The sequence below is a fragment of the Chiloscyllium plagiosum genome, chromosome 32 (assembly GCF_004010195.1).
Source record: "Chiloscyllium plagiosum isolate BGI_BamShark_2017 chromosome 32, ASM401019v2, whole genome shotgun sequence".
NCBI lineage: Eukaryota > Metazoa > Chordata > Chondrichthyes > Orectolobiformes > Hemiscylliidae > Chiloscyllium > Chiloscyllium plagiosum.
The window spans coordinates 25,390,712-25,403,107 of NC_057741.1; the positions used below are offsets into that span (position 1 = coordinate 25,390,712).

The 12,396-nt window shown below is 43.1% G+C and overlaps 1 protein-coding gene across 1 annotated transcript in view; it reads right to left on the bottom strand.

Moving 5' to 3' along the window:
- adamtsl7 (ADAMTS-like 7) overlaps window positions 1-12,396 on the bottom strand; it is a 409,961-nt gene that overhangs the window by 64,876 nt on the left and 332,689 nt on the right. The gene's annotated exons all lie outside the window — the stretch shown is intronic.

Consider the following 12,396-nt stretch of genomic DNA (forward strand, 5'->3'; position numbering starts at 1 on the left):
GTATGTTCTTGACTTGAAACTGAAAATCATGTACTTTTCCCAGGAAGCTAAGATACTGGTGTCAGCAAACCGGATCCAAACGCTACCCAGAATGGCTCTGTCTCAAGCTGAGTGGTGGGCTTGGTCCTGAGAGGGAGCACTTATCATAGAAACTGCCCAGAATCACACCCTGGCCTGTGCAGGAGGTGGGAGTTGTCCCTGTCAACTTGCTACAGGGAAATGAGAGTTATTTACCTCCCTGGTCAAGAGGAAAGGTGCTGGAACAATTGCACCAAGGGCACCTCAGTGTGGTGCGAATGACAGGAAGAGCCAGGAGCTGCCTTTGGTGCTGAGTGTGGACTTCTAGACTGAGGAGAAGGCGGGATCGTGTGAAGCCTGCACATGAGTAAGAAAGGTGCCACCATTATCATCCCTCCATCCATGGGAATGGCCACAGCAGCAGATTCATGTCGAATTCGCAGGACCAGTGTGGGACAAATGTTACTAGTGGTCACAGATACCCACCCCAAATGGCCTGAGGTGGTGGTCATGAAATCGGTATCAGTGGGAACAACAGTAGACTGGTTGGATAAAGTATTTACCAGGTTTGGGAACCCCGAACACGTTGAGAGTGACAATGGTCCACAGTTTGTAGCACAAGAGTTCAAGGAGTACCTGAAAAATCACAGACATGTGAGATGGGCCCTGTATCACCCTGTGGCAAAAATGCCAGGCAGAGGTATTTGTACAAACCTTGAAGGAGACCTTAAAGACCTCACAAGGGGAGGCGTCGCTAGGATGGAGACTCGACAAGTTCCTCAGCGCATTCAGGAACACATCACACACAGATGACCCAATGTTCGACAGCGTCTTTAACGTTCAACACCAGCTGAAAACCATGTTTGGCTGTGGCCGGAAGAGACCAGAGAGATGGTACAGAGAAATCAAGAATGTCAGATTGTCAGAAGGTCAGGAACCTCACTGTTGAGAATATTCCAAAGAGAAGAAACTGTGTGGCCCAGAATTATGCATCTGGGGAAAAATGGATCTCAGTGGTGGTTGTGGGTCAAACAGAACCATTGTCATAAATGATACAGACAAGGGGTGAACTGGTCTGGAAGAGACATACGGACCAGCTGGTGACTAAACCTCACTAATGGCAGGTAGTCACAGAGTACTGAGCCAGTTCCAATGGGACTATGGATGTCGACAGAACTTTTGTGTCTTTGAGGAGAAAGTGAGGTCTGCAGATGCTAGAGATCAGAGTTGAGATTGTGTTGCTGGAAAAGTACAGCAGGTCAGGCAGCATCTGAGGAGCAGGAAAATTGACGCTTCAGGAATGATGAAGGGCTCTGGCCCAAAATGTTGATTTCCCCGCTCCTCGGATGCTGCCTGACCAGTTGTGCTTTTCCAGCAACACACTCTCGACTTGTGTCTTTGACCCAGGTAGGCCATAACCAGGGAGGAGACAACAGCAGTGTCACAGGGTAACAACAGCCAATCAGAGAGCTTCTAAGAGCCTGGAAAGCAACATGAGAAATGGTTCCTGAGACAAGGAGACACTTTTCTAGGAGTCACTATTCTCCCTAAGAGACTAATTGTGTCAATGTAGACGACAGAAATGTTTTTCTCTCCATGTTTAGTTTTAGTATTCCGGACAATGTATGTACGTTAGCTACAATGTTTATTTAATAGTTGTAATTGTTGGATGTGTATTTATTGATAAGGGGAGTATTGAAATAAAGGACGAAGGGTATTATGCATGTAGTTTCCTTTTAAGAGTGTGGGTCAGGTGACCCAGAGGCAGGAGCTGAAGGCCTGGGCAGTCTAAGATCGAGAGTGGAGCTGAGAGGGCACACAATAAAGTATTCACTATTCCGGTTTACCGTCTCATCCACCTCATGTTCTCTTTCTGTTTCTCGTGAACCACGAATACAATAACCATCGCCTGCTCACAGGGCAGTTAGGGCCAGGGAAATAAATACTAGTCTTATCAGAGCTCAGAGCCTTGGACAGGAGCCATGGGAACTCTGCTCTGCTCCTGGCCTGGACTCCAGCCCCCAGCATGAGGCTTGGTTACTAGGCCCTGACATGCTGCTTTAATGGGGTCGAGAGTGTGGGGCTGGAAAAACACAGCAGATCAGGCAGCATCCGAGGAGCAGGAGAATCGATGTTTTGGGCAGGAGCCCTTCATCAGGAAGCTAATGCTTGAAACGTCGATTCTCCTGCTCCTCGGATGCTGCCTGACCTGCTGTGCTTTTCCAGCACAACACTCTCAATTCTGATCTCCAGCATCTGCAGTCCTCACTTTCTCCTATACCACTGTAACGTGCAATCCCTTCCTCCACCCTGTCCTGGGCGCTGTCAGTATTCCACACATTGTGTGAGTGATCTGTTTTAAAAAAAATCTCTGAATCCAATAAGGCCAGATCTGGTCTTTACCTGATCTGAGGGTTACGGATTAAATTTCTGGTCCACAAGGGTGTCTACCAGGCAGGAAAACAGAGTTGATGCTTAAACTCCAAAATGCCTAACTGCTGCTCCTTATGTCCTTACAGGGGGTTTTCAGTTATAAATTTTCTCCAGGCTTGCTGAGCAAGTTCCACATTTTCCATGGACCTTTATTTATCATGTTCAAAATTTTTGCAACTCCAATGTGTTTTTGGTTAGAACATTGTTTTTTTTTCTCTTTCTTGAAAGACCTACAGGCGTTTTCTTCCATTGCAAATCAGCCACCGCTTCTCCCTGATGTGCGACTTTCAAAAAAATAAATGATTGCACCAGTCTAGACCCATGTGGAAACGGCTCACACCTGTTTGGATTCGAGTCCAGACGCCACTGTTTGAAATGTGAAAGTTTGCAGTGTCTGGATACATGTTAACATCAGCTCTGCAAGGAAACACCTACACATGCTTGCTGAGATTACACAGAATTCCAATTCACCTCACCCCCACCCCCCCCCCCGAAACTTTGAGTCCACTGGAATGTGGCGCATCCTTGCAACTTTAATCTCAATTAAAACTATTGTCAAGTTCCAATGGAAAATTATGATTTATGAACTGTAAGCCTCTTTGAATAATTGTAACACCTCCTCTCAAAGACTGAAGGCAGGAATCTTACCAATATTGCAGGGCTGTCCAAAATGGGCTTGGGAGCCCAAATGGGATCATGAACTGATCTCTTGTGGTTCCAAGTTACGAGGCAACAATGGCCGTTACTGAGCTCTGACTGAGCTGTGCTCTTGCTCAAACAGGCCCCTGCACTTACTAGGCCCGTCTCCATAGTAACGGGCCCCAACCCATTCTCATGGTCCCTCGACCTTCTCTCACAGGCTCATATTCACACTCATAGGTCCCCTATCCTATCCTTCCTGCCCTCAAAGAACTTCTATCCTCTCTCACAGGCCCCTACTCGCTCACACAGATCTCCTATCCTCTCCCACAGGGCCTTATTCACACTCATGGTCTCCTATCCTCTCTCATACCTGCTCTCACAGACCTCCTATTCTCTTCCACTGACCCCTACTTGCTTGCACAGACCCCTACCTGCACACACACAACCCTCCTATCTCTCTCACAGGCACCTACCCCTTCTCTTTGGCCCCCGACACTCTCTTATAGTTATTGCTGATGAGGGGTCAAGCCTTGAGATAGGTTAACAGTGGGGAAAGGTTTGGGAAGCACTGTGCTATTGTGTTAAACGTGCTGGCAATGGCAGGGAACTGGTAGAGCAGGCCATACTTAATTGTACAACTAGACTATCTTCTTTGAATTAGGATGGACATCAACAGCATTCCCACAGGGGCTGATCCTTTTATTGCTGCTGCCAGGAGATCCAGTGTCATGGCAGTCCATCTCCACAGCACTTGGCACAAATAGGGTGAAGGCAGCAATTTTTAAAGGGATACCACTTTTGGTTAAAGGGGAAGTAGTTTGTGTGAGTATTACTCCTCTCATAGGGTCACAAATCTGTAGAATTCAGAACTCCAGAGTGTGGTGGATGCTGGGCCTTTGAGCAAATTTAGGAAGGAGCCAGATTTTTAGTTAGTAATGAGCTAGCTGATTATGGAGAGCGAATGGAAGGTGGATTCGAGGCCTACATGAGATCAGCAATGATTGTATTGAATGGTGGATCAGGCTAAAGGGGCTGAATTGTCTACCTGCTCCTTGTTGTTATGAGGTGGCACAGAGAAAGAAATAACTACAGCAACATTACAATGTGTTTTCACCTACCACCAATAATGTATAAAGTTGTCTCTTTGGTTAAGAGGGAGGGATGTAGCCTGCTTGGTCAGTCGGACATGTTAGCCCAAAGGAAGGCTATCCTATCACAGAGAACTATTTACTGCATAGGTAGAGGTGTTTGATCAGTAAATGTAGTCTCCAAGGTCCATAGGTCACCAAAAGCGGTTCATCCAGACTTTTTAAAAATATACATAGAATCATAGAGTCCCCACAGTGCAGATAGAGGCCATTCAATCCGTCGAGTCTGCACTAACACTCCGAAGAGCATCCCACCCCAACCCACCCCCCAACCCTATCCCCATAACTAGGAATGGGGGACGGGGAGGTGCGAAACTGGTGTACCCATTGAAAACCCATACAGATATGGGGAAACACCAAACAGACAATCACCCGAGGCTGGAATCAAACCTGAGTCCCTGGTGCTGTGAGGCAGTAGCGCTGATCACAGAGCTGTCCTATACCTGTGTATACCTTACCATCAACGGGATCCAAGATGTAATGACACACCTCCAGAGCAGATGGGATTCGAACCTGGGTCTTGTGGCTAGAAGTAGGAAGTCTACCACTACATTATGATATCCCTTCCATCCGAACATTATCACAGTGCTGCCTGTGAGATTGATTATGTCGTGTGCAAATTGGCTGCTGCATTTCTAATGTCCAGCATTACATGAATGACAATGTTCCAAATGTATTTAATTGGCTGGAAAGTGCTTTATGATGTTCAGAAACCACAAAAAATACTGCATAAGTGCAATTTCTTTTTAGTGACGAGATTTCAAAATACATATCTCTCTTTGAAAAGGTATATTGGCAGAGAATCACTTTGGAAAGTTTTGAAGTCATGCAAGTTATTAAATATTTGCAAGTTCTTTCCTCCTTCTGGTTCAGCGTGAATGAAGCAATATTATGTCAGTAACAGGAGAAAGGAGATCTCATGTCCAGTCGATCAACCTTCACTGAAACCAAGAGGGGCAGAATTTTCTGCTGTTCCCCCATGTCCAGGGAATGGGGTGGTAGGTGAGTATGGTGGGGGTAGGTGCCATAGCATTTTGGGGGAGTGGGGAGCAGTGGAGGGGTAAGGGCAAGGCATCAATCCTGTCTTTATGTTTCCATTGGCTTTGCTGAACTTGACAAGGGCTTAGCTGATCTGGTATACTCCCAAGCCTCATAGAAGGTGAAGCACAGACTGTTTGAAAACAAAACTAAGACCTTTAGATTGATATTTGAGGGATGAATCTATAATTTATAATTAAATCTGTTCAAGATGCAGCCTATCAAATTATTAGTTTTAATGTTATATATTGAGCTAATAGTTTCAATAGTTACAATCCAATCTTTACACCCTTCAGTGTAAATTTATCTACTCGACATAATTTCATATAGTTCTGCATTAATATCTGCCTGATATTCCTTAGCTCATCCACTTAGTTTGCCCATATCTCTGAGTGTTATCTGAAAGTCAACGGTCATCTGAAATACTGGAAATATTTTGTTTATTATCATCAATCACCATCTTGTTAATACTCCAACAATTATGAAATAATGAATGGTTTTAAAGCCTGTAGTGTGAATGTTTGCTGGGTGACTCTTAGAAATCCAAGCTTTTTGTATCTGCTGTACATTCTTTGGGTGTAGTTTTGGTTAATAATTTCAGCATAATCTGTTGCTTCTAAAATCTTAAGATAATATAACAAAGCCTTAAAATAGAAGTGCACCTGAAAGTTCCTTTCTCTTTATGTAGAATATGTTACCAAAAGGTGAATGGTGCCCAAAAATAGGTGTGGTCCCTTTGGTCATTGTCTGAAATGTGGGTATCATGTAATCCTCATGCTGCAGCTGGTGCTAATTACTATTCACCAATGGCATCTGCAGGGGGCCCAAGTTGATAAATTCCTAGCATTGCAAAAAGCTAGTCTGCATTGCTTAAAGTCAGCCTAAACCTCTTAAAGTGATGTGTACTGTTACTGGGGGTCATGCAGGAAGTGAGTCCAACTGCCTCTTGGGAGTGCGCTTGCTCCAAGTTACTTCAAGGTCGTACAGAAGGCTTTGATGGAGGAGAAAATACAAAGGTGGAGAGAGCTTCTGCTGCTTTCTCAATGGCAACATCTTCACCAATTAGAATTGCCAAGCAATCCATACCTGTTTCTCTTGCTGTATAAGTTATTCTGTTGGTTTGAATTTGGCATTCTTGCATTTGTCCTGATGGATGCAAAGCAAAAGCTTTGGAGACAGCAATAAAGTATTACAATATCAAAGTGAAAGATATTGTAAACTGAGGTCCTAACTTCTAATTTTGTGAAATAGGATTTCTTTCTTATCCATTACTGGCAAGCTTCCAAAATATTATGACGATATTTCTAAACTAATTCTGACAAACTTGCAATGAAGACTAGCCAAACAGGTCATGGAAAACATCAAAATGAAATTGTGTAGTTCAGTGATAGTTCTTAATCACAACAACCATTCATATAGCCATGCTGCACAAGCAACTTTCAGTTACATAGACGATTGACTGCCTTGTTTCCAGACCTTCCGATAGTGCAACTAGCGACCTCGGAACTTTGCCCGGCTTTTCATAACAATATTTAGGATAAGGGCTGCAGAACTTATTTTTAAGTGTTTGAAGTGTTTGAAATGTATCATTAGCTGAAATTTTACATTATCGATGAATGTCTGATCGAGAGTTTAACTGAGGCCACTCATTGTTCTGCAGAGTGAGTTTATTTTTTCCAAAACGTAGACTGTAACATGCCCAGGTTTGGACATATTTGACATCTTAAGAAGAAAACTATCAAAATAATCCATCTGCATTCCTCTGTTGCTCAGGGACTGAGAACAGGCCAAAGAATATTGAAATTACAATACAGCGCGACTGCCAAACTGAAAAGAAATCTTAAGTTTCTTGCTGGTCATTTCTAAGATTGGTTTTACAAAAAACCCATTTTAGGTTTCAAAACATCATATTCCACCCTTCATTTTATGAGTTCCATATTAAAGAAATAACACAGCTCTCAGCTGCCAATTGGCTGACATCTCCAACATGTTAAAATATACCATATACGTATACTTTTATAATAAGACAATTTGCACACTTGATGTGTAAATCAGGATGACAGATTATTCAAAATGAAGGAATCATCTGTTTATCTCTGCATGTATTAAATGGGTAAAGAAAATAGCATGACCCTACAGTTATGTATTAAATAGTAATCGTGGGAGTTGACATTTAAAATGAAGAATAATGTCAAAATTCTGAAATAACCCATTGTTCAGATTCTAACCTTGATTAGACTATAATCGCCAGTCTTGAGATGTGGGCATCAATTCAGTTATTAAGAAATTTAGGTTCTACTTTCAATCACTTTTCAGACCTTTCTGCCATATTGCTTTGACAATCTTGTAAGAAAAAGGGAATTATTTTAACATAGTGACTTATCTGGGTCTCTCAAAGTGCTTCACACCCATTGAATTACTTTTGACATGTAATCTCTGTTACTATGTAGGGAATCGCCAGTAACTGCACTTCAGTCTTCAGTATATGGCCAGCAATTGCACTTTGGTCTTCAGTGTCCAAAGTTTTCACTTTACTGGATTTAAAGTATAATAATCCTTTGTAAATTTGGGAGGGAATCTTACCCTGAAAATAGAAACGCCAACTGATTTTCAGCAAGTAAACTTTCTGGGCAGTGATCGGAGGTAGGGTCAGACAGGGAGAGCTGAGAGGGAAGGCAAGGCAGCAAAGACAAAAGAGCTAACCATCTGCATACTTGGCTACAGTTTAGTTTTTATCCTTTCCCATAATAAACCAGCCACAAAGAATCAAAATTCAAGTCTAACATAGCAACAAGTGGAAAGGTTAAAAAAGATAGCCATGCAAATAAGACACTTGCCTGGCATCAAAAATGTGGGTGTTGTTGGTGTCTAGAGGTCCTTTAGGAGGTTGAGGGATGACTTTACAGAGGTTTACAAAATCATGAGGAGCATTGATAAAGGTCTTTTTCCCTCGGGTGGGTGAGTTCAAAACTAGGGGGCATATTTTTATGGTGAGAGGAGAAAGAGTTAAAAGGGGCCTGAGGGGCAACTTTTTCACACAGAGGGGTGCTTCATATGTGCAATGAACTGCCAGAGGAAGTGTTAGATGCAGGTACAGTTACAAAAGACATTTGGATTGGTTGATGAATAGGAACGTTTTAGAGGAATATGGGCCAAACACAGGCAAGCGGGACAAGGTTAATTCAGGAAACTTGGTCGGCATGGACTGATTGGACTGAAGGGTCTGTTTGTGTACTGAATGACTCTATGATGGTGGAAATAAAGCCAGAAAATGCTCAGCAAGTCAGGAACATAGAACTTAGAATGGTACAGCACAGGAACAGACCCTTCGGCCCATGATATTGTGCTGAACATGACATCAAATTAAACTAATCGCTTCTGCCTGCCCTTGTTCCGTATCCCTCCATATCTTGCAAATTCACGTGCTTATCTAAAAGCCCCTTAAAAGCCCTATCATATCTGCCTCTACCACCATCCCTGTCAGCGTAGTCCAGACATCTACCGCTCTCTATTTAAAAGATTTACCCCTCACATCTCCTTTAAATCCCCCTGAAGGCAGCTGAATGCACAGTTTATGGCTGAGGGTTGACAATAATTTGGAGGGGGGTAGCTGAGTGGGTGGGGAGGTGAGAACTAGAGCAGGTGAGCTTTGAAAATCGAGGCCCCAGGTGACATGTCAGTGTTCTGTTTCTCTCGAACACTCTGCTGTTTTCAAAGGGATGGTGCTGGGATGTGGGAACTGGCTTGCCTCCTTTTATCTTTCCTTTAAGCCCTTGAGGAGCTTGTTAATAGACAAGAAAGGGCCAGAGAGCGATCTTCAAAGCAAGCAGCCTGTTGCAGGTTAGTGCAGAGCTATTGGGTTCAATGTGGGTGGACAATGAGATAAATACTCTCTCAGCATATATTTTGCCACTCAGGCGGTTTGTGTGAGATTGGGGGTAGCACCTTCAAGTTGTCCATTTGTCCATTTCCATGGGGGATAAAGCTGGTCATCCTTAGATGTCCTCGTTCCTCCTCTTACAAGGCAGCAGCAGAACCTGCATGGCCATTGTCTGCCTTTGCTTCCTGGGTTGTACAGGCTGTTCACCTCTCCTGGCAGAGTTAGATACCAGGAGTTGGATGCTCACACCTGGCCCCATTGTATTTGAAGATGCAACACTGGGTCAAGCCAAGGAAATGACTGGGGCAACAGGTTCCATTGAAAATGAAGCCTGTTAATTTTTGTTTCTCTTTCCGAAGACATCGCCCAAGCTGCTGAGTGATTTCCGGCATGTTTTATCTTCCATTTTAACTTCCGCTTCTCAGCAGGTTCAAAGAGTAATCGCTTTTAAACGAGTGATGTCCTTCTGCAAGTCTTCAGGTCAGGCTCCAGGGATGCAGCGACAGTTTCTATCAGAATGGGAGAGTTGTAGTGAATTTCCCAGACAACGAAGGTATTAAGGAAAGGATTCGGAGCAGGAGAGTCCAAGATCTTTAAATCTTTTCAAAACCTTGCCTGTGGTGCCAGGAGGAATGGGAACATTCCTTTGGACTATGTAAGAAAGTTTTAGTCCCTCCTGAAGCTCTCTTTGTGAACCATTTGTCTTGCTCCTGGTGATTGTCCCAGTCTTTGTCCCGGAAAGTTTTCATGCTCATCCCATTATGCTTCCCCTTGAGTGTACAGAGTTTAGCACTTGCCCCGCCCCTGTCATTTGACTCAATTCCTGGTTCCAACAACTCTTGGAAAACAGTATCTCTGCTGTCTTCTTCTGAACCTACATTCATCCAGCCACTGACTTTACTTTTCATTTTCTATTCTGAAATGAACGGTCGAAGAATTTGCTGGGATATATACAGGCATTTAGTACCCTGCTTCATTAGACCTAACCAGGTCCAGCCCTGAACACTTTGCCATAATACAATCCACAGACCAACTAAAGAATCAGGCAGGATGTAATGAGGAGCCTTTGACAATTTTACCACAAATCAACTGCAGCCTGCATCGAGATAGTACAATCAGCTCCCACTCCAATTCTTACAGATATCATTGCAGCAAATTTCCTGCAATTTTAATCCTCTATTTTGCTCTTATTATTTTGCAGACTATAATGTACTTATTGTACAGTAATGGATGTGATTACTTTGAAACTCAGTGCAGACAGATGTTGTCTGGGCATCACGGTCAATGAAAACTAACTTTTCATTCATTTTCTCATTCTGTTTAACCTCTGTACATGAGTCTAAGTGTAACTTACAGCAGGTCATATCTCTAAAATCCAACAGCCCTGGAACTGGGTTTTTACTTGGCCGCAGAAGGTCACATATCATGGTTAGCACATTTTAAGGGTGAGGTGCAGCAGAAAGAGAATTTTTGAAAAGCAGATGATGTTTTGACCTGCCAGTACAATTTTCCAGAAAGCAGATGATGTTTTGACCTGCCAGTACAATTGCTTCTCCTTTGGCAGCATGGTGGTCTTCATGCAGCCAATGATCTTTCTCCCTCATGCGAGTGCAGGGTCTACTGTGGATGCTGGACCAGAAGGGATATCGGACTATCTTTAAACCAGGGCCACTAAGTTTATTCCTGTCTGTCTGGTCCATTGTGCTGCACAATGAGAGCACACGCAGGAAAATCACAATATGTTGAAATTCCTGTTGAGTGGAATGTCAAGAAAAGCTAAGAAGACCCCAGGTAACCTAATTTGCCGAACAATGCAGTCTAGGCAATTAAAACACAAATGGAACCCAAATGACATGGTAAATATGTGAAAACTGTCTTTACTTCATGAAAACATAGACAATAGGGGCAGGAATAGGCCATTAAGCCCTTTAAGCCTGCCATTCAAAAAAACAAAGAACAATACAGCACAGGAACAGGCCCTTCGGCCCTCTAAGCCTCAGCCCTTCCATACTAAAACTGTCTTCACCTACAGGATAGACAAAAGTGAGGACTGCAGATGCTGGAAATCAGAGTCTAGATTAGAGTGGTGCTGGAAAAGCACAGCTGGTCAGATAGCATCCGAGGAGCAGGAAAACAACATTTCGGGCAAAAGCCCTCATTCCTGATGAAGGGCTTTTGCCTGAAACGTCGACATCACTTACAGGATCCCTTTCCTATTCATGTATTTGTCCAGGTGCTTCTTGAATGCTGCTACTGTGTCTGTTCCACCATCTCCTTTGGCAGCATGTTCCAGGCACTCATCAGCCTTAGAGTGAAATATGATTATGGCTGATCAACCAACCCAGTCCCCTGTTCCTATCTGTTCCCCGTACCTTTTGATCCCTTCAGTGCTAAGAATTATATTTAACCCCTTCTTGAAAACATTCAATGTTTTGGCCTCAACCATTTTCCATAGCAGAGAATTTCACAGGCTCACCACTCCCTGAGGGAAGACATTTCTCCTAATCTCAGTCCTGAATGACCTAGTTCTGGACTCCCTGATCACCAGGAGCAACCTTCCTGCATTTACCATGTCCAGTTCTTTATTTTTCTATTTATCTGCATCTTTCAATAGCCCGACTTTAAAAAGTAAAAAGCATTGCAAATCGTGTCTATTTTGGGGAGTATGATCACTGGAATCAAACATCTTTACTGTGTTGCATTGGAAATCCAAGATCATCTTTACAGTCATATGACATTTATAGGGTTGGCATGAAAAGTGCGCTTGAGTTCAGTAACCTGGAGTTCTCAGTCGGAATTTCAGCTCATCACAGGCATTTTTCTGTTGCATTTCCTATGCTGTCAATGGGACTGGCATTATCCAGACTTAACTCATTGTGATATCACTGCGTTAAAAAATCATGCACACTCTCCAGATCAAGATTTTTATTTCATTAAAATAATATAATTTTAATTTCTGGGATTTCACATTTACAATTGTCTAATGTTAATTCCTGATGATACTTGAGTGTCAAAGCAAAATCCTCTCCTCCCGTGTCCCTCCATATATCCCCCATACAGTAATTCACTTACATCCCATTATATTATGGTGCCCAGCCTACATTCTTCCGTTTCTTGCCCAATACCTTTATATTAAGGTACAGGTTGTTACTCAACAGAAATGAATATTGGAAAACAAATATGCTTCACATTTTCTAATTCGCAATATTGGGCTGTTTGTTATTCCTACCAGGTCAC